The following is a 24,218-nucleotide window of genomic DNA, read 5'->3' on the forward strand; positions in this document are numbered from 1 at the left end:
TCAATTTCGTGATTTATTATCTTTATGTCGTAATGACAACATAAAATCCTGTTAAACATATTTTTGTGTGCAATATCTTTTTTTTCGTAACTGAAGAGAGGAAACGTTCCTCACGTGTTGGCGGAACTACTGCAAATGTGTTCTTACTACTGCTAATTGTCTGTAATTTTCAGTATTATAGTCTCAATACTTTATGCAAAAATACTACCCATATGCATTTGCATAGAATACATCGCGATGCAAAATGAAAGCGTCTTTACATAGAAGTTTTTAATCACCATCGAGTTACCTCGCTCTGTTACTCGCAGACGCCGAATCTGGCAACACGCGACTGCATCCGAACGACAAAACGATCCGAGTCCGCCGCGTTCGGGTTCGGCGCTCGACGCTTGTCGCGTCGTTTGATAGCTCCGTCATTCAGTCCGGAGGTGTCCGCGGGCGGGGCGGCACGTGCGGTGCGCGCCTCGCATCTGTATTGTTTTGGCTCTGCTAACCATTGTTTAATTCCATCCGACTAGAATCGATACGACATTGATGCAAACTGCACGGCCTACGTTACTGCATTATCTAATCATTTAATTGCGTAACATAGGGACAATAATGTGTTATGTGTACTTGAACGAATAAATGAAGACGTGATTTATTGACAAGTGAAACTTTCGATCGTTCATTTGTTTGATGTATCGTTTATGTTTTGTCACTGGACCAAACAATCGTGCAAGTGATCTTTGTTGTAAAGGGAAGCATGCAAATCAATAATCGAGTGGATACCCAGCTGCGAGCAACCTAGAGCTCGTACTGTAAGGTTTATTACACGGTTGCATATTGATTGGATCTCTGGCAGATTCACTGGAAATTCGTTATCGGTAAGAAATATTTTAAATATCTAAATTTGATTACTAAACGGCTTTTGATATGGCTAAATTAAGCATACTAATAATTAAAACAAGAATTAGTAACGACTAATTAAAAGTAAACATAAAAAGCGAATTCATTTTTAATTAAGTTTTTTACAGTCGCAAAGCGCTCCAGCGTACTCGTATCTACCTACCGACTCTGAGCTTTTGCAACACAAAACCTACGAGATTTTAAATTAAAACACAATTTGCAGAGAAGCAAAAATATTCTGCAAGCAAAATGATTCATATACAGATAATAGCATCAACAAAACATTGGTTCGTTTAACTTTACTATAAAAAAATGAGAATGAAAATAAAATTTTGTAAAAACTAATGAGAATGGAAAATATATACAGCGTGCAATCCGCCATACTGATATAAAAACAGACGTCACATGTGTTAACAATGCTGTAAGTTTCCACTTTCATATAAATTTTCTCTACACGAAGAGCGCCACTTCACATGCATTTTATACGCGTGATTATTGAAGCAGAAATAGACATTTATGTAAGAAACTAAAAACATTGTATAACAAATATGTTTATTACTGTTATAACTTATTTACATTGTCCTAAAAACAATAATACAAGGTATTGCATAAGTATATAACCATTTATATATTGAGGGTATTTACAACGGACAAGACAACACAATAAAATCGATTCCTACTAAAACGTAAACAACATTATCTACAATCAAGTCCAATAACAGACCATACAGAAGTCGTAGGTCGTAAGCCACAGTAGTGGTTATAAACAATTTGTTAGTTTATATCAAGCGATGACACATGCCTGTCGTTATGTTTTATTATTGCAACCAATGAAACTCTAATTCGAAGAAGTAACCGCGACGCCGACATTGATTTATTAAGTTTGACCACTAATATCGATTTAATTATTTTTGGTATATGGTATACGTACCGATTTTAACACGGTTTTAAGTTATGTTCGCGATGTATACCAGTTTTATCGGGAATTTCCATTGCCTAAAAACCTGAATTTGCTGTGTCTATTTTGTCAATGATAATGTGAAGTCTAAAAAGCTCAGATTGTCTCTGACTACTCAAATAACGTTAAAACATCTTGTAACAGCACTACAATAATCATAGTGTGTATCACTTTTTATGTAAACATCACTAATATGCAATTCAATTTGTCTGAGGTCATTCCTATTGTTTCGAATTGGATTAATAACGTTAATAATGTAGTGGGTACGAATACAAGCATTCTTATAGATATTACCCGCCTACCTGCCCGACCTTAAGAATGGGATTTAGTTACATCTCAAACAATGGAACTGGAATCAAGGTTACTGCGTAGATTAACTGTATTGTGATATGTTAATAATAAAAGCCTTTTGATACAAAGGTAACCAACATATTCATTACACATATCAATCTACTAGCTGTGCCCGTGCCGCTTCATCCGCATGAAATTATGAAAATTGTATTTTATTGTTTACATGTTATGTCAAATTATCAATTGCAAATGTCAAAATGACATAACATAATGAGAAAACATGGCAACCTTACTTCCTTGATGTTGGCAGCTTGCACTTGATGTCCCTTTCCCACATGAAGATTTTTTTCTAATTTCTTTATCCCCTAACTTTGATAGCGTGAAAATATATACCTTAAAGCATTTCGTAAGTGTAGGGCTTTTTATTTAAGAAATTATTATTCAAAAATATGCTTTGATTGCTGACATCCTACGGCACAAAGTAGTGTGTGTTTACGCTTTATTATATTATAAGTAATAAGTATAGAAGAAGTATAGATTTAGTCCAGATGTTACGTTCGATTTCTTAGTTCAATGAAATGTAAAATGGGATGAAATTTTAAAGCGCAGTCGCGAAGCACACCTGACCGCAAAGAGGGAAGGCAACCAGTTTCGCCAGGTGGTCGAATCACGCACACTATACTCTCCTTTTATATAAATATGCGGGCTAAGATTTACCCTAATTGGAATCATATATCTGGAGTATTCATTAGATGCTGATTGTGAACTGAAGATTGTACATTCGAACTTCTCTTATTAGTTTGTTTATTTTTAAAAAATAAATAGGTATTTTCTATACGATACCCAAGACTAACAGATATAATTGTTGAATAACAATATTTCTCCAAGGCTGTGAAATAAAGTCAAGTCATATTTGTCACGCCAAAATTAATCTAAGAATAAAAAAAAATTACATTTCTACGAAGAACTATGAGAATAGAAAGTGAAATTTACATTGGGTGTATTTTGTTTAGTGACAGTGCTTTTTTAATTGTGTAAACTAGGTTTAATGCATTGTCTTAATAACCAGTAATAAGTTCACAACACGTTAATAAATGAAATTGTTGACAATTTCTTTTATTCTGTAGTCAGTAAATACTATAGTATCTTTCCCTTTTTTAAAAAGTACGACGATCATACGCTAAGATTTTACGAGTAAAGGTATTCGTCAAAAAATCCTTTAACAGTTTCCAGGATTGTTGTAAATATCATTAATATTTTATAATATCATTAATTTGAATACATGTATAGTCTTTACTTCTAAACAGTTTTGACTGATCCTTTATGATGTTTTCTTTTCTTTGATGAAAGTATAAATATGCGAGATATTTTTATAATCTTCGGCCGTGCGTTAAAATTTAAACAAGTGGCAGTTGGCAAGACAAACATCGTGAGAACCTTGTACGTCACCGAAACAAGGTCGAACGTTAATTCGCCTATCAATTCAAGTTGTTTTCTTTTTTATCTGTAACACAACTTTTTTTAACATTTCGTGTCAATTTATCAACCAAGGCCAGATTCATCGGACACCAAGCGACCGTAATAGTAATCAACCGCTATAATTAAATAAAATGTAGGCGTAATTCCAGATGTACAAAGTTTCTTTAATTCTGTAACATCTTTTCTAGATAATCGTTAATCGAAACAAACTCTTAGACACAAACAAGCTTTATGTACCGACTTCAAAAATCCTCCCTTTTCTTAACAAAAATTTAAAAAACAATGTGCCGACTAGCTGTTCTCGTACGGCTTCATCCCCATGAAATCATAAAATCTTAATTTTACTGTTTAGATTTGTAAAATTCTCAATTGCAAATGTCAAAATAACCTTTACCATACTAATCTTGCTTCCTTAATGTTCGCAGTTTGTAGTTTATGGTCCCTTTCCCACGTGAAGAAATAATTATTCAAATATATGCTATGATTGCTGACATCCTATACCACGAAGTAGTGTGTGCTTGTTTTAGTTTAGATAAAAGATGATGAATTGGAAAAAAATGTACTAACTTTTTTTCTCTTTTCTTATTATAAATCTTAACATGAAATATCCACTGATTCATCCCGTTCGTGATTTGAATCGCTTAAAGAAACTCCGTGGTCGGACATTCCAACGGACTCGATGATTCATCCCTTTATCCCTGTATATTTAAATTTATTGTTTAAAAGGTTAACAAACCCTGCCATATCTTAAGTGGTTCAAGTTTCTTCAACTAATGCAGGTAAACGTGGATTTGAACGAAGGACTCTGCAATCACATCAACGCAATGAACCTATAGATATACCTACGCATCCAAATTGAATATTGAAATACCTACTATATTATATCTTTAAGATTAGATGAATAAAATCTCACGAATTTCATCAAATCAGCGAACAACTGGTCTCCAGCTTTATCCGTTAAAATTTTATTATCATTATGTTATTAAAAATATTCAGATAATATTCTAAGATTCCATTATCCCTTTAGAATTCTCGTCCCCAACATTCCGCGTTGTCTAAAGTCTGTCGATGCTATTTGTGGTCGACCGGTCGAAAACCAGTCGATACCGTAGTACCCTGAACGTTTTGTTGTAATAAACGGGTACGCCAATGTCCAGCAAATACACATTCAATAGAACAGGTTCCTCGCCAAGGACGGACTCATCATTTAATATATTGGATTATAACTATAAAATTAAGCCTAAAAAACTCTCTATGAAATATAAACTATACAAGTAATGAAAATACCAACTGAATTCAGAACAAACATTAAGTATAATGAGTAAATATTTGTTTATATTAATTGGATAAGTTTGGATTTACGATTTACGCAGTTCCATCATTTAATGGTTGACTTCCATATTTACCATATGTGTTTAATAAAATCATTTGGCATTATTTTTTTTATATGTTATGCAAAAATAACTATATTCTCGGACATCTCAGTTTCAAATACTGTTACATTTTTTTTAACAATTTTTCGTAACGTTTTAAACGTAACTAACGGATATCCTCGTGTGTGATAGAAAAAGCACATCAAACAAATTATTAACGGTCTTCAGATGTGTTTTAAAACGTTAACATACATTTGTTCAGGTATTTTGCGAAAAGGTTGCAAACTGTTATAGACTTTACTATGTTTTAGTAGAGTAGAAAATCGTACTCACAATTTACTCTTCGTTACCTCGGTGTAGCCGTGAAATATAACGGTTATTGATACAGTACAGAATATGTTATATATGATAACCTAAACTTCGGAATGTATGAATTTTACTTATTACTAATATTATAATGCGAAAGTTTAGATGGATGGATGGATGTTTGTAGCCTAAGGATATCGATGAAATTTGGCTGACCTAGAGGGTAGTCTGGGAGAATACATAGGCCACTTACTTTTGTTTTATTTATTAATTGCAAGCGGACGGTGTCGCGGGCGAAAGCTGGTATCTAAATAACTTAAAAAAAATATCACTCGGTTTACTTCCCTTTTGTGTTGATGAGCGGTTTATTGGTACTTCCAGCAAAATTAATCAAATAAATGGGCTATGTTTGAAAGATCGGATCAGTAGAAATATTCCAAATATATTATATTTATATATACTTTACTTTTCTAGACGACGATAATGTTTTTGCAAAACTAAATTACTTATTGAAAGGATTATGGTGTTTTTTCTTACTTTATTCATCTCCTTGAATAAATCATTACATCACTATTACTATGACTAAGATTATTACAATGTTATTTTCCTGCTCTGTTTACGCGCTTTGTTATTCCCCAATAAGCAGTGTCGCCCGCATCATTTGGAATAAGAGCAACAGCCATTATTCCATCGTCTTCTAAAGAGTTATTTCAACTGAACAAAAGAAATATGGCACGCGGCAAATGCAAGCTTTTACCGTTTACCAACGCAAAATTGGCTCGGTAGAACTCCTTTGACATTCGAGGATTTGCGATGCGAAATTTTACACTTTTCTCTTTTGTTAGATGGCTCTTGTTACTAACAAAACCCGTAAACTCGACTCGACGCAATAATTTACAAAGCTGACATTTAAACAGGGACATTTTTCATATTACTAATTTTGTCTTTCACAATATTTATGTGAAATACTAAAAAAAAATGAAGTTTTTTGGATAAAATAAATTAAATAATCCATCAATAGACATGTCTGCATTTAAATGTTACCTATTATTACTAGGTTTTGTTTACTATTGATTTTATAATCATTCTCTTCATTATTTACTATTTTATTAGTGTCTATAATGCGTATGTTATAGCTAAAGCTGCTTGATTTATTAAATCATAACGTGGATATTGACTCGTTCAATTATATTTATCGCAGTCAATGAACGTTAATAAGCGAATGTAAATTTATTCGAACTAAATACGTACAGTTTTATTAGCTCAATTGGTATGGACGACACAGCAATATTAAAGAAATTTTTCCGTAAAATTCTTAGGAAACATTAAATGATAGTCTCTTAAATTTTCTTTTGTTAAACTTTATAGCGTTTGGAGCATTTATTTTTGGAAAGTTATAAAAAAGTAATTTTAATGTTCACAAAAACAAGTCCTTTGCCAGAGCTGGAGAAGTGTAAACGAGACTTGTTTTTCACACCCGTACTAAAGTTCTATATTGCAGGCGAAAATGAAGATTGTCAAGGATTTCTCTACCTAATGTTATCTCAAAACTTCTTAACCTTAAAATAATCATTCAAATCAGTATTGATTTTCTGTGATCAAATGTTTATCCCAAAGATAAATAAGGGATCCTGAAATGTAAACTAGATTGAATACAGCTCGAAATCCCATCAAGCTTCAGGGTATCGATCAAGCAGGGGCGCTGAATAAGGGTCGAGTCTCCCGTTTCAAACACTTGACGTTTACACTATAAATATTTGAGCAACACTCTCCACTAAAGGACCCGAGTACGACGAACTGGGTGTAACGTCGCCTACGTACTATGTTAATCAAGTCCACCGGATAAACCTAATTGACATACATTTTGTTACTATTTGACTGATTTACCTTTTAATTACATCCTGCTTTATTAAAAAAGTAAAATGGTTACTTAATGAGTCCCTAAGTGTAGTAATCTACACTAGGAGACGCGCTTGGTATCTGTAAGCAAAAGAAGTATGGCAGAATGCATTAATGGACATTAAACTATGACGATTTTTTTCTAGAAAAAGGTAAACTAATGGAATAGGTTATAAAAAATAGAAAAAGAAAAATTTTTGACTTGCAAATGATCTTTGCAATTTTTTCGTATCTTTACTCTTGTTACTCTTGTAGTAGAGTTCAAAATCGGACATCAAACAGTAAATTCGCAAAACACCCGTGACACTATAAAGTACGATGCACTTTGCGGTCTGCGTACAAAATGCAAAGCCGTTATTTCCTTACTGTTTCTTTATGCAAAACTTAAAGTAATAAAAAACGTAGTATTCTACTGAAGTAACTGATTTATCTGAACATTACCGTATGTGGCGTTGCCGAGTCGTAAACGGTTACGCAATCCATTGTCTATCTTTTGTTAAAACGTCTTTATCATGAGATCGTGAAACTTTCGCTTGAGAATAATTCCGTACTGTACCCAAATTACAATTTATAATTTATTAATAGCAAGTTTACGTGAATAATTGTAACGTGATGAAGTATTGCTTTGCTTTTTGTTTTCAATTTGCTGTTCCATGTTCATACGACGCTATTTGCGGAGGGACCATTTACTGAAGGATATTGTTCGCAGAGTTTGCAACGCATCTCTATTGTGCTCGTAAACTGTGTCCCTTGCTTTTAATACCATTAAATGTACCAACTTCTGGTTTGCGTACGAGCACATGTATAGTTATTGAAACATTTTATTCCATAAAAGTAGGTACAAAAAAGTGTAAATAACATCAGCATTCACTTCAGATTAAATTGTACAAAAATAAACGTCGGCTGACTTCATATTCCTGTCAGATGTCTGGTATATCTACGCTGTGAATTGGAGGTCAATTTACGTAATAAATACGACCAAGAACTTTTCTTATATTAAATAACTTACTTTGAGGCGCCTTAGTGTCTGTTATAAGAGGGATTCCTTCAGTCTTGAAATTGGCTTGTCCGATTTCATCCGCTCGATTTCATTGAATACTATTCGTGCAAATGTATTGATTCTATTTGAACTTTGGATATCTAGTCCGTTTTATAATTTATTGATCTTTTTGCGAGTAAATATATTTTACACGAATCATTCGAAATGTAGACTTTTAGATTGCTTGAAAAAGATCATACACATATATGGCTTATTACAACTTATAGAAAACATATTTTAATAGTATTTGCTGTCCCCATATTGCCAACAAATATACAAAGTTATTTCGAAGACCTTTATTACATTTCGCAATAATATCTCACTGATATCGAAATATCTTTACGCCAATATACGCTCGGAGGCATAGGCTCGGTCACAAATGACGCAAAATGATATTACCAGTCTAGACATCGGTATCCAGATCTCTCTTACATTTGTACCTAATTTTCATACTTTCTTACATAACAAGGTCAAATGAAGGTTAACACATAAAGTTTAATACTTTATATTGTTTTGTTCTTTTCGACAAAATATGGGACTTAGGAGAGTATCTCTAAATTTACATATGTAATAAGTAAACTATACAAGTATTTTACTTGGCAGTTTAATTAATCAGTGACCGTTTTATACGTAATTTACATGATTTGTGACTTGCATACCGCATTTACATAGATGTGTTTATTCGACTGGCATCGTCAACCAAATGAACGGGACATTAAGTGAACGCCCTTATTACTTTTAAAATAGTCTCTCTCCTAATTAGGCTGCCAGTCACGTCGATTTAGATGGACGTGTAATTAATAAACAGACGAAACTGGCGTGGGACTAGTCGGTCGTTCACTGGTGTAGGCGCAACTAAATTAAGATATAATATAGAGATATATTCTCCTTAAATAGATGCATAAAATAAAGGGTATATTAAATAAAATACACAAATAGTTTACACTAGCTTTAGCCCGCGATTCCGTTTGCGTGGAATTAAAAAAAGTTAGTAACTTATGTGTTCTTCCAGAGTATCTTCTACGTCTATACCAAATTTCATCGAGATCCGTTCAGCCGTTACGGCTACAAACTGTAACAAACATCCATCCAACCACACTTTCGCATTAATAATATTAGCATGATAACTGAGCGAATTATATGAAACGTTATAAGTTTTTTAATTTTCAAAACTTCATATGACTTACTCATGTTATACATACCTCATACTGAAATGTAAAATAATCCTTATTCTTTAATCCCGTATATCTAAAGCGAAACTAACCATTAATTAATCGCAAACTTTTCCAAAATAATAGTATTAATTTAAAATACCAGTTATATCTAATAACATTTACTTTGGCAATGAGATAAATTCACACTACAAAGGTTAATATTTAAATTAGACATCCGCTATGAGCTATTATTATTCAACAGTACTCCGGCACCAGCATATACGTTGAAAGACGCGACTAGACTCTATTATACCATTCATACAAAATCAAATAACTGCAATCTATTGATTTACCTTTAATATGTTTCAATTTTATTATTCGTCAAAATTATATTTTACATTTAGATGAAAATGTCTGTAAAATAATTTACAGCGGATAAATCATCATATCTTACTAATATTATAAATGCGAAAGTTTACATGGATGGATGTTTATAACAGTTTGTAGCTTAAACGGCTGAACAGATTTCGATTAAATTCGGTATATATGTAGTGGCTTGTCTGGAAGAACACATAGGCTACTCACTTATGTTTTTTTTTATTCCACGTGGATGGAGTCGCGGGCGAAAGCTATTATTAAATAAAAAGAAAGCAATCGTCAAGAAAAATCGCGATAACGTCAGTTCGTGATCGATCACTTCAGTGTAAAGATTTGAATAAACTTGAAAAGTGTCATAACGTCACATTTTTGGCACGGTAGCGTCAAACGAAACCGCCTGAAGGTGAAGATTGATCACTCCAAAACAACTTCTTAATACACACTTGTGCTATATTTTGACGATTTACTTACACGCTATAGACTCATTAACGATACTTGATTTTGTTTTACCATATTCTATGAATGCTCAATAAACAGGATGTCTCATACTAGATTCATAACACAACTAAAGGGTTTATAGAACTCCGACAAAAGGTAAAAGGAATCGAAGTTAGATATGGAATTCATGAATTTTTTGTTACAATCAAAAGATGCTGTTATGGAGCGTGGCATAACAGTGCACTATAGTTTACACTTGCTTTGTTTTAGCCAAACACTTATGTTCGTATATTTTTTTTATTTTCTGGCAAAATATCGTCTTTATTTTTAAACTTCAAACAAGTATACGTCACTCTAGTTTCCGTGGAATGCATACCAGCGTCACAATAAATCTAGCTTTACCTACCAACTTTCTCGTGTGGGATACCACATTAGTATAGGATAAGGCGAGTCACAATTTCTCTTAGATTTACTTATCTAATACATCCTAAATTAGAGAAACTTCGTGAATTCGCCCACGTAATTTCGGCAATAAAAATATCAGTCATGTATGACAGACCATTTATGACTTTAGTATGATTATGTTTACAAAGATATTTCATTATTGCAACATTATGTTAGGCACAATGTCCCCGCCTAGGCGATTTATATTTCGATAGCTTTGTATTTTCCAATAATGAGTATACTACAAAATGCAGTGATTAAAATAATTCCTATGGAACAGTTAATACATAGCAACGTATACCTACTTGAGTTAAATACTCCCATACAATATACACAACAAAAAGAAGTGACATGTCATCGATTCCCATCTGGCCGAGGGGTTATTGATCGGAGAGTTTTAAAAGGTTTCCTCGTTCATTGTCTCAAACGACGGCGCCCGCATTATGGAGTACTCTGAACGTGTCCAAGTGGCGGCGGCACATCGTTAATATTGCCGTCTGCCTCCTTGCTAGTGTAATGTATGAATATTATTGTAGGTAGGTTATGTCAACCTACCTTCTGAAACTTTAAAAATAAATCAGTCCCAAACTAACCGCCGTTTGATTTGTACGAAACACTATAGCTAGTACCACCACAACATGCATTATTACCAGTACTGATCATATTTCACAATTAATCTCTATTTCTGCGGTGAGACTGGCTTTACAATGTACAATGGCAGATAAATTAGTGTCCCAAAAAGTCTCCGCGAACACAAATGAAACATCGCACAATGAAAAATCGGTCAAACCGTTTACACGACATGTTCAAAATAGAACGAGCATATACAAAATTTGGACAGTGAGATACAATAATAGCAACAAAATACAATTCACTGAGCTACATACAATACCTTCGCACAAGTCATCCTGCTAATCCTACCACTGCTGTACTTACTATATATAAAATTAATAGTAAAAAAGTGAAATACCTGACCTACGAATTGATATCCAATTCGAATATTATATAATCGAAAACGCTAAGAATAAAAATCTTGGCCTCTTGTCTCACCGCGACATTCATGAATATTCCGACTGCATAACGCACACGTGCTCTAACCACATTTGGTATTTAAATATAGCTCGGATGCAGTCTTATCCTACATCCTAACTACCGTGTGATTAGTAAATATACTCAGGGGAGTAGCCAGTGACATTGAGCTGCCTAAATCTGGGCCGAGAAGGGAGGAGATATTTATAATTTCACACCCACTACACATCGCCATAGCACTCGTTGTCATGGACCAGGAATTTTCTATTTGGAGGGTTTACGAGCGTCAACGCGGTCTGGAATTTCAACATTACGTACTGACGTCGTAGATTGGGGTGAACGCAAATAACTTAAACGATAATATAAATCAATAGTTAACAAGAATAAATTAGGATATACAGACAGTGGGGCGATTCCATCTCGGTGTTATTTTTAAAAATAAACAAGCATTAAACAAAACCTCTTTAATAATTCACTATGCGAAATTTCAAAAACTATAAAATCTTAATAAAAACATACTTTGACACGACTTGATGCCTTCATTGCCGGTTAGTTATAAGAAAATCTTCTGTAATAACATTATTGAAATGCCATAGAATCACATAATACCGTATGATTACATACCGATGTTCATGAAGAAATTGTCTCCAACCATTACGTTGGTTACACAATAATGGGGCGGCGGCACGCGACGTCATTTGTCATTGACATTAACTGCATTACATTCCTTATTGCTATGGAATTTCTAACATCTAGATTTAACTTTTAAAATACCGAGATTTATTAAAAGAGTACTTTATTTTCGTCCACTTCAAATCACTTCCTCTCAGCCGTGTCGTTAAAAAAATAATATTTGTTAGAAAGCAATAAATTAACTACTATAAACACTCTAAGAGCTCTCAAGAAACCGAATAGTGTTCTACTAGTAGTTGTGAAATTATAAATTAACATAAAATCTTCCACAAGGACGATTATGCATTTAGTATATGCTTCAATACTTTTCTACCATAAGTTCAAATGATTGGTTTAATTCAATAAAAACATTTTAACTCTACTCTTGTAGAACACGATTTCAAATCTTTAAAACAGTTAGACGCGGTTGAACGGTTTCATATTTCGATAAGCCTTTGTATTATAAATTTGTATTGTATAAAATAGATTGTCGTCATTGCAATAGTCATAATCGCTATTATATTTTAAAGAATAAAAACCAATATTATAATAGTTGTGGCCGTCTTGGCCTAGGTCGTTGAGTTTGTTTTTATAATAAGGTTGAAATACAGTAACATTTTGTATAAAAACTTTAATGTTAAGTATTTTAATATTTCTCGTTCCATGCAAACATCAAAGTTTGCAGCATTTTTTTTGCCCTGATGAAATTCAATGACAAACATAAAGATGTTTGTATTCAATGTAAACGGGTTATAATAAAACGTTTACAATAAGCCATAAGTCACAATTGATCATTTTATGTCTCAAAAGTTTGTACTTTTAAAAACCGTTTCATCATCTGCCAGAATTAATATATAACAACGTCATGTACATGATACAATGATTAGATTTAGATGATAAAATCTGTATACTTCTTAGAAAGCATTTACGGCTTTACCTTTGTATACCATTACCTCGTAAACAACCGCCGCGTCAGAATTTGATATTAAATTTCGTTCACGGTTATACCTGTTTGCGCGGGATATGAAGCAAACAGGGCGCATATTCCCGCTTATACCGCTCCCCTGTTAATCCCCAGTCGCACACACGGGCCAGATTTACGTATCACTCTGACCTATATACCAGAACAAACTTATTTTTCATTAAACTTTACACCCTATAGGAAACATTGTTGTTGACATACAAACAAAACACGACGCGATGTTTGGTACAAAATTAAAAAGAAACAACTTTTATCCACCATCCCATAAATCGACTATGACCGGACGCACATCTTTGACTAAACTATCGGACAACAGTTGTGCGTTTGTCGATTGTTTCGCAGCCCATTCAACTGTCTAGTTGCACGACTAAAAATCGAGTAGTGTACGCACCTCCATATAAGCTCATAGGAGTCATAGCACGACTAAACAGTTGTGCGATAGTTTAGTTAAGTATACGCGCTTTAAAAGAACTATTCTAAACCAAAATAACTTGCCTTTCTCGGTTTTGCATATATTAATTGAATTATTAAGATAAGTACTAAAGAGAGACGTTCTTAAAAGTAGATACTCGTAATAGATGAGTATATCCGTAAAAGTATGAATATAGAAGTAGTGAGAGAAGTGTGCCAGGGTCACATCTAATGGAAATCCGTAATCTCTGCTTACCCATTTGGGTCATGGGCAAGATTACTTACCATCATTTATATATTATCACTACCACTTACTGCTCCCTGCGTATGATATAAATAATTTTATAACAGTATACTACAAAATTTTACACTTTTTCCTTAATATAAAATAAAGCTTAAAAGATCTTTATATAATACTTTTCTGTAAAATAATCTTTGACGAACAAAAATTTCTAAAGAACTTGGAGACAAAAATTTTGTGACCACACAAATGTTATTACTTTAATGTACTTAAGCTTAACGAAGCAATTATTCTTGGGAAGAAACCAAATAGATTTACGGGCGCTATGACTTCAATGGTTTTTTTCTTAATTATTGTAAAAAATGAAACGAATTTTATAAATAATTTTATCGCATCGCACCTATCGATTACTTGATTTTAATATAAGGCAAATCATTTTATGAAAAAGTGTATAGAAATTAAAACTAATATGCATAATTTTCACAAAATCCTTAAAGATAATACGAGTTATGACAAACAAAAACAATGCAATTAAATCTACATGAATGTTCTTGACCTCATCGACATGTCATTACAGCGGTGTATCACTTCACAACTGCAATAAATAAATACGTATTACATTTGAGGAAATAAAATGAAAGGCATTTCAATAACAAAGTGATGTAAACACGCGCGCCGGAACAACGCTCCAATTACTCTTTGTTTGTACACAGTACACACGCCAGTTGTAACCCTGCTCGGATTTGGTCAATGTGTAAAGACCTCAGACGGCATAATATTTATCTTTCTATTATACTTTTGATGTTGACGTCCATCTTGTTTGTTTGAAATGCGTAAATTTTGATACAGCAAAATCAACTTTATAATTCTTTAAAATAGATTCTCTGCACAGAATTGAATGATAGTCATGTTTGATTGCTCTAAACAAAAAAAATCCTTACGCATTCTTTAGTCTTCATATAGAATATACAACAATTAGAGTGGAAGTATATTAAAAAACATTGCTAGCAATATTTTTGTTGCGCATGTAATAACTCTAGCAGACGTACAACTGCGTATAGTTAGAGAATACATTGTATGGAACAATGAAATGAATGGAACATGTAAAATTTATCGAAATTTAATTATCGCACTTTCACTCTATTGTTTTCATTGTTCTATAACTTACCATAGATCGGAGTAAGTCTCATAATGGGTAATAAAAAGTTTCATGTTCCTCTTATGGTTAGTAGGTTGAACGTGATACAGTAAAACCATAATGGAGTGCTACTCTATGGTAGTTTATGATGTTTACTAAAACAAGAAACCACATAGATATTTACTGGAAAGTCGCTGAGTGTAGTAACTTTTACATTCCTATGTCGTATCTTAGAGTATCAGAGCAGTAAAAAGAAAAAATGTAAACAGCCGTCCATTGAAACTTTAATCATACTATTATTATAAATGCGAAAGTTTTGATGGATGGATGTTTATTAGAGATCTAGGTTGTAGCCTAAACTGCTGAACAGATCTCTGTAAAATTTGGTATAGATGTAGAGGAGAGTCTGGTGGAACACATAGGCTACTTAATTTCGTTGTTATTAATTCCACACGGACGGAGTCGCGGGCGAAAACTAGTAATAACTATACCTTACCTAAGTTATGTTCATACAGTGTAGTAAATTCTTTGAATATCAGCTTCTAATTGATACGCTTACGCAACAAGTGATAACATTAACAATTTAATATCGGACATAAATCTCACTTAAATAAATTACGTGTTCAAAGTATCAGCTTAATATCAGTTCTCCATAGCACTGTATAAAGGAAGAGAGTAAATGCCAATTATAGCACTGGCCATAGATTATAGGATGCGAGGATAATGTAGTGTTCCGCTTGGCGGTGTTTCCGGTTGCGTCGTACCTGGCCGGAAGTGGGGCACGTGCGCTGTTCGCGCTCCCGAGGCCTTCATGCGACGAGATCATTATATGCGATAATTCCCCTAACACCTGTGAACTTGGTTGTGATTTTTTAATTACAATCGTTTTATGTGTATTGAAAACACCACTATTAGTGTTAAAAATTTGGTTTCGATAACCAAATTTTTGAAGTACATACACAAGGTGTCATGAAAGATCTGAACTTATTACTGCTCGCATAAAATCCGCGATTGGTTTGTTTCCATACAAAGATTTGCATTAATATTATATGAAACGAAATGAAAGCAAACTTCAAACCCTCCTAAACCACACATAAATGCTGTAAGAGGATGTATTGAGGGATACGTCAGCCGTCCCTCGGTGAGTTTTTTAATAAAATAAGTCTGCGATCCTTTGTCCATTTTAAAATATATTTGAACGAAATTGGGGACTTTAGAACGTCGAACGCTGCGCTATGATGCTGGTTCTTTTATTGTGTTTGCACAATGCTGATCGTTGTGCAAAAATAAAAAATAAAAATTTACAATACGCATAAATCGGAGCTAACCGCCCTCTATATTTTTACTTTGTGATATAAATCGACGTTTTTATAAACAAGTGAACAATGAAAGTAAATACTTTCAGAAATATTTCTGTACATCTAAACTAATCTAATCCCAAGGGCTAAATCTATTTATGTATTTAAGGGTTAAGAGGGGATTATTTGGCACAATGTTCCAATGATTGCATCCATACGAATGATTCATTACAAGTACCATTAGCTAATGCAGTAACGTGGGAAGATATTACCATCGCTATTGTTGCTCAATTCGACAAACGTAATTCTAAATGAATCTTGAGAATTAACACGTAATTGTTACGATTTTTAATTCAGAGACATGATATACAGGTTTTATAGTTGGATGGATGTCGCCGTTGAAATGTTTTTATTTGATCCGTCTGTCTGTGAGGCGTATGCGACATCCCCGTACCGTTTGATCCTGTTAACGAATGCCCCGAGCAGATGATATTCAAACCCTATTAAAGAGTTCGGATTCAACGAATTTATTATACCCTAGTAGGTACCATTCGCTGGAAATAAATACTGTACAGATGTATATTTAATTTCTACGCCGTTGATAAGTATGTTATGAAAATTTGTTACGGTATTATATTCATGGATTGATAATCCGAAAATAAAACATTTTACAAGACATTTTCTCATATCCCCTTCATTAAAAAACGTCACAAAAGCGATATCCTTTTTAACAGATAATAAGGATGCTTCAAAATATCTTCACAATTGAATAAAAGCGAGACGACGACGTACGGAACGTGTTTATTATTTGTTAAGGATGTCGACATAACAGGTAAAAGCAATTTTAGCGACATAAATGATATGAGAAATGTTCAAACGGTACTTCAGTACAAGTTTAGTCAGTGTATTGTTTATTGAAATTCAAATACAGAAAAAAAATCTTTTAAAAGTGTGCAAATAATCACAATTTCAAACTTGCAGTTAACAAGTCTAGACGTTGTTCTGAAGATAATTATAACGCCGTAGTTTAACTTTTATTGCACTCGGAAATTCTTCCACCGAGCGACTCGCACGTTAAACTTCCTCTCAATTCGAACTCAATCTCTTTGCGAATTGTTAACTACTTTCGACGTGTGTGAAAATGTACTTAACGAAAACATGAAGAGTAGACGTTTCATATCTTTAGAATTTTCTTTTTTTTATCGGAGTTCGATAAAAACCCCATATATTATCTTCCAAAATTGACGATTTCTACACAACACAGTAACACGAAATAAATAAATTATCTTTCACAGTTTTACATTTCTGTCAGGATTCATAAAAATGTGTATCTAAACATGACAAGAAAAATAAAAGAAAATTATTAAAACAATAATTGGATTCTTATTTCTCCTTTAAAAGCAATAATAATCTAAATAAATACAGATTAGCATCGTTAAAGAGTTCATCAAATAATCAATATAAACAAAATCAGTTCGCAATTCTCATTTACGAAGCGGAGGCGATCGTAAACTTTTTAAAACATCCTGTTTATTTTAATAACGGCTCAAGCTATCAAAACGTTTACGATCATACTTGATAATAACGATTCAATTAAAGTCGTGCCAAATTTTAATAAAGATTTCCGTATCGACATTTATTTGAATATTTGAATTAAAGAAATAATACAAGTACTTACGAATCATTGTCATGCTAAATCAACAAGGTACTTACCTCAAATAAAAAAGTAAAGTTATTTATTCTCGATATTACTTAAATAACATCTGAAAGGAATCTAAGTTTTTTTCATAGGAATATTCCACGTGTTATTATATCTCTAATTTTGATTTTTATCGGAAATTTTAATAAATGGTACGTACGATAAAATTATTGTCAGATTATCGTCAGAACATGCGATTCGATAAGCCAATTAATATTCAATTAGCACTTAAATTGTTACACTCGCATTTATACACAAGTGGAACGTTTACTTATCTAATCTTACTTCTTACTCGTATTATAAATGCGAAAGTTTAAATGTATGGATAGATGCATGTTTGTTAGAGTTTATAGCCTAAACGGCTGAACGGATGTCGATGAATTTTGGCATAGACGTAGATTATAGTCTGGGAGAACATATAGGCAACTTATTTTTGGTTTTTTAATTCCACACAGACGAAATCGCGGGCGAAAACTAGTTTTCAGTAATGAAATAACATAACATGTTACAAATGATCTCTTGTTTCTAATTCTAACAAACTGAATTTATTACTTACTGTTTGTGAACACTCTCTTGAGTCACTGCCAAGCTTTTCAAAGTTAATAATAAAATTGTTTTTATAGCATTTTTAATAATTTTAAAATTATTTTTGTCAGAATGAAAATAGAAATTAAGATTTGAACGATCACTCTTTTTTACTGCTACAAATCTTTATAACGCCAGTCTTATAAGATACAAAGTAAATAAACATTGTCCTTATAAATTATTTTTTGTTTGTTTCAGAAACCAAAGGTGTTTACTGGTAAGTGTCAAGTGTCGATATTTAAACCCAATGTTACAAGTTGCACTAAAATTGTTCTTTTTTCTTTTATTGCTTTATATTGCAAGTTTAGTTATTGACCCATATCCTGCAGCAATGAACCGCAAACCTACGCTAGTGTAATTAGTGTAGGGGTTACGGCATTGTAATTGCCAACATTTTCCACATACACACTGCCCTGTAGATTAATTTACACGAATATACTGTAATAACTTTATTTTATTCAAATGTAATGTGGTAAACAAAAATATTCGCTCTAATTTTTTACAAGAACTTGCGAATTAAATATGAAAACTACCTAAGTACTCTCAAAAACAGAACGTATAGTAAAAGTAAAGCATTCCATGAATGAATGAAATGAATCTTTTATAGACTGTATATGACAGTAAAGATTAAATAAATAGCATGTGTATTTGTTATTACTTTAATGTAGAGATCTTGATCATCATTTAAAAGAAATACTATATCCAATAAATAAATTGTTACTGTTACTATTCTCATACGGACCAATAACAGCCGTGTGTATCAGCCTTACAAAGGGTTCGTGTGTGAACGCAGAGGCGAAACGTTCACATGAACATTATCCAACTAAAAAGACCTATAAAGCAACAAAGAGAGTCCATGTTCCATACAATGAAGCGAAGTCGGTTCTATTAGAGGAGGTCAGTGTATGCTGGTGGTACACGGGCGTACAGATTTGTTGCACATGTGCATATAGGGTGGGAATACACCCCCGCTACATGTAGAGTGCACATTGCACATGCGACTCTAGGGAACAAATGCAGTTAGTTCACGCCCGGCACTGTCGCTTTTAAAATAATAAAACTTTGTTATCTTAACATTCATAAATTTTACTATAGTTACTCATGTTTATTTTTTTACTATTAGGACAGTGATTGGGTAATTGTATATTTTTTTTTATTTTATATAGTCTATGGTGGTATATCTATAATTGTAATCAGATTTTCACAATAACTTCTCACTTTATAATGCCTATTAACGTCATTTACAATGTATTGACGTTATTGGTTCTGATAACAATTATCGGATGCTAATAAACAATGAATATTTATAAATCTTATCATTATCATTGATAACTTCACGATTCTCAATATTAATTGCTTTACATCCTTTCACATTTTATTAAAATTAAAAATAAAATGCCACTTCGAGGTCAGAATCCATACATGGGGCGATTCAAGTGAAATGTCAAAGATTTGCTTGGGATTAAATTCTTAGATTTATTTTTAATTTTCTATAATTTCAATTTTTATTTAATTGGCTAATAATAGATCACTCCCCAAACTAATTGCAAAGTTAAATTATACTAATAAATAACAACTATTGTGTTTGGTGTATCAACAATTTTGATTTGTTTAAACGAAGGCATGACGCGACAGGCAATGTGTTTGTAACCACATGAGTTTGATAATAGAGTGAGTCAAATTTTATTGTTCTAACGCTCTATTAAACGAATATTTTATGATATCAATAACTAGGCTATATTTACACAATCAATTAATATAATTAGTTGGATAAATGCATTGTTTAAACTTTACTTACTAATATTATAAATGCGAAATTTAGATGGCTGGCTTTTTGTCAGAGTTTGTAGCTAAAACTTCTCAACGGATCTCGATTAAACTTGGCATAAATGTAGAGAATAGACTTGATTACCATATAGGCTACACACTTTTTTTATTCCACGCGGACATCGTCCCGGTAAAGTTAGTTATTAAATAACGACAAAACCCCGTACCGAGTGTTCTCAGCGTGGCCTTATGACGCCTTATGGGTGTAGAATAACAAAATGTTTTGAAGACTTTACCATTAGCGTCAACGGCAGTGATTTGGATAGCATGAAAGTTGCATTTGCGTGACTACTGACCACACCAGCATTAGCTATGCGTTAATTGACGATTTTATGTATTAACTACAATAAGACGGAAACGGTATTTTGTACCACTTTGATACACATTTAAGATACTGATTAAACTTTTCTCTCTAGTTCAAAATTACGGCCACTTACGATTATGTTTAAAAAAAAATCTTTAAATAATTAGGCTTCTTACTTCAAATCGTGTATTTGTAGACAAAACAGCCAGCTTCGTAACTCTTTTAGTCAGTATGTTCTTGTGTTAATAATGACGAAGTGTACATTGAAACATTTGTTTTTCCCACGAAAGAAGTAACGTTTTTATGCGTTACGAAACACCTCTACAATATTTTATACGCTTAATTAACATAAACGCTAAGTAATTTATTATAGAATTATCATTTATTTCGTATGAAACCTATTTAACTGTCGGTAAATAGCGATAGCGAGGAGCCGACAAACGGCGTATAGTATCGAGTCTGTCATCTTAATTTTATTACCGAAATTTGTATGAGGAGAGAGATAAAGTGCTCTTACTTCGTTCAAACTAAATTCTACTTTAGTTCAACGTATTCAGAGTTCAATTCCGTTCGTACATTCGATGTAGATACATAAGCTATTCGTGTTGGTTGCAATAAAGGAGAACACAGTGTACGTAATCATAATAGATGACGACAACTAGATTCCGTAGATATACGACTACGAGCAACACAGTAAGCCGCTTGAGTTATTTCGAATTTGCATTTGTTACTATGGCAACCGAAAGCTAAACAGAACCTTTGCATCGTACTGAATAACTTACGAATAGAAAAATACACTTTATGATCAAGGCTTTACTACAATCAGGTTTTCGAAAGAAGTACAAGTAATTTAAAAATGTAAACCGTCAATGTTTTAACTTTAAAATGTGCTGTAACAAAAGTAATTCGATCATTTCAAGCATTGTGGTTACGCAAACAATGAATCCGTATCTGGCATTGTGGAGTTTTTTCAAGCGGCTCGCTGCGGCCGCCTGTAAAACGTATGTTTTACATCTGTGCATTGAAACTTTTTTATCATTTCAAACCGAGACTGTCTGCATTGTAGTCCAAACACTAATTATTAAATTTGACTAAGCCAGACTGTCTGGGATCTTTCATTAATTCAAACGAAATGCTACTTCTACTTTTTTAATCATTTTTAGACAGACTGCCTTTAGAGTCAACGAAAATATTGACTTTTTCTAATGTTTTAATATCTTATAATCACTGTCACATACAAATATACGGCTTCGATTCAGAACTAATAACGAAATAATACATTACTCATCGATGCAATAAAGCCAGTTGGGATGTCTCGTAAAAGTAGGTCGGATATTAGGGGACAGGAATGAGAGCGGCCAAGTGGGTCGCGGTCCGCAGCTGCAGCGCAGTAACCCTTCATCCGTCATCAAAATGAATTATTGATACGACACGGCACGATACAGCATGTCGGAGCACGCGCCGTGTATACGTGCACGGAAAATTGGATGAAACAATACACGTGCGAACGACATAACGCATGACCGCGCTAAATCTAAATCAACTTACGAAGAATGTGACCATATAGTTCGTATACACCCCAGGAATAACAATCGACTGATCTAAAATACATTACTATTTGTAACACTAAAGAAAATGGGTACAAACATTTTATGTGCGAAAGCTTGTATCTATATTTTCTGAGTGACACGACTCATGTTATTCTAGAAATAAATAGATTATGACGAGATATTCTAAACCACTGTAAGAGTAATTATTCACCATTACTCTGCAATTTATTTACGGCGTAAATTATTATAAGCTTTCACAAATCACATAGCTCTTGATAACTAGAAGTACGTTACTTATCATTCTTCTTATTGAATTTATGCGGTTTTGAAAGTGAATGATAAACATATTACAAAACGTAAGTACGGAAATGACTACCGTCAGCTACATCGAAACATAACTTCAACTCATGCACATAATCAATCATAATGTGAAGTCATTCTCAACAATTGCATGTAACAAAACTTTCTCGCTGCATAACTGCTCAAGTTATACAATATACACTAGTTATCTAATCAGATTTCAATAAGAAACGAACAATAAGTCAAGCTTCCTTTTAATGAAATTGCTTTCCGAAACTAAGATAATTCCAGCATAATTCCTTTCATCTCCCTTTTATCTCCCTAAAAAATTTCCCGTAACATCAAGTACTTTTAAAACGCCATCATTATAAAACAATATATCAACCTGTGTAATTGTTGACGATGTAACATTTTCATAATATCTGATAAGCAAAGAGCGATCGCTGGCAAAATTATGTTGTTCAAACAAATAGCGCGGTTAATCAAACGTTGATAACGTTAATATCTAGGTTATCGATGAGACCTTGTACATAATGGGGTACAGCACCATTACAAGACGCAGTGGCATAACTATAAACAAGTGCAGCTTATTTGGATTACTTCAACACATCTGGAAAACTCAGGACTTCGTTGCCTGAAATCTGACACTGTTGTTCAAGCTTATTAATACTATTTACTAGCTTTCCCCCGCGTCTCCCTTATCGTAATCCTCGTTCCGTTAAAAAAAAATAAGTATCCTATGTGTTCTTCCAGTCTGTCTCTACTTGTACCAAATTTCATCAAGATTCGTTCAGCAGCTTAGGCTACAAACCGTAACAACCATCTTAACTTTCGCATTTATAATATGAGTAAAACCGACGAATCTTCGGGACTTCCAAGAAGTATCCGTACTACAATCTTTTGAGATACTCTTTATTGCAATTGTCAGACTTTGAGACTGTAAAATTTGGCAATAAAGTTTGAAAAATTAAACCAAAAATTTAGATATTGCGTGGTTACTGTTTGTGTGAATAGTGCAGGTAACAATACAAAATAATGCGTTATCTTATCACTAAAATGCGCAATGCGTGTAGATTATTGTGAACATTCTGCGCTATCGATGTTCCCTTTACAAATACCGCGGTTCATACTACGAATATTTTCTTGATACAGGTAATACTTTTGCCTGTAAATATTGAAACAAAATATTAGAATATCTTGAGAAACATAATACACAATTTACGTGCGTAATTATCGTATGCTAATATTAGTTACTAATTGTTGTGGCAGTTATATTTATGATTGTTCTAAATTAATGGAAACCCTTAGTGTTGTTTTAATATGAAGTGTTCTCTGATAGACAGAAATAACATTAATAGGAAATAATATAATTCTATCAAGCACAAGGTTATCGCTCCTGTCTGCGCTTGCAGCTGTAACTGATAACGCTCCAAGTGAACTGTTTACCAAGAAAATGTACTTACTAATATGATAAGATGCACGACGAAGTATTAATATAAATGTTTTTATTGCTTACACGTTCCACATAAATAACG

The 24,218-nt window shown here is 33.1% G+C and overlaps 1 protein-coding gene across 2 annotated transcripts in view; it reads left to right on the forward strand.

Annotated features, from left to right (window-relative positions):
• Positions 1 to 376: 376 nt before the first annotated feature.
• The window catches only part of LOC106104650 (ADP-ribosylation factor-like protein 4C), a 38,913-nt gene continuing 15,071 nt past the window's right edge, over positions 377 to 24,218 (forward strand). Inside the window, exons 1-2 of one of the 2 annotated variants that reach the window (XM_013284767.1) lie at positions 377 to 866; positions 18,901 to 18,919. The gene's annotated coding sequence lies outside the window, so the exon portion shown is untranslated. The remainder of the gene's footprint in view (positions 867 to 18,900; positions 18,920 to 24,218) is intronic. The other variant, XM_013284768.1, reaches the window with a different exon arrangement.

The sequence above is a fragment of the Papilio polytes genome, unplaced genomic scaffold (genome assembly GCF_000836215.1).
Source record: "Papilio polytes unplaced genomic scaffold, Ppol_1.0 DF823510.1, whole genome shotgun sequence".
Taxonomy (NCBI): Eukaryota; Metazoa; Arthropoda; class Insecta; order Lepidoptera; family Papilionidae; genus Papilio; species Papilio polytes.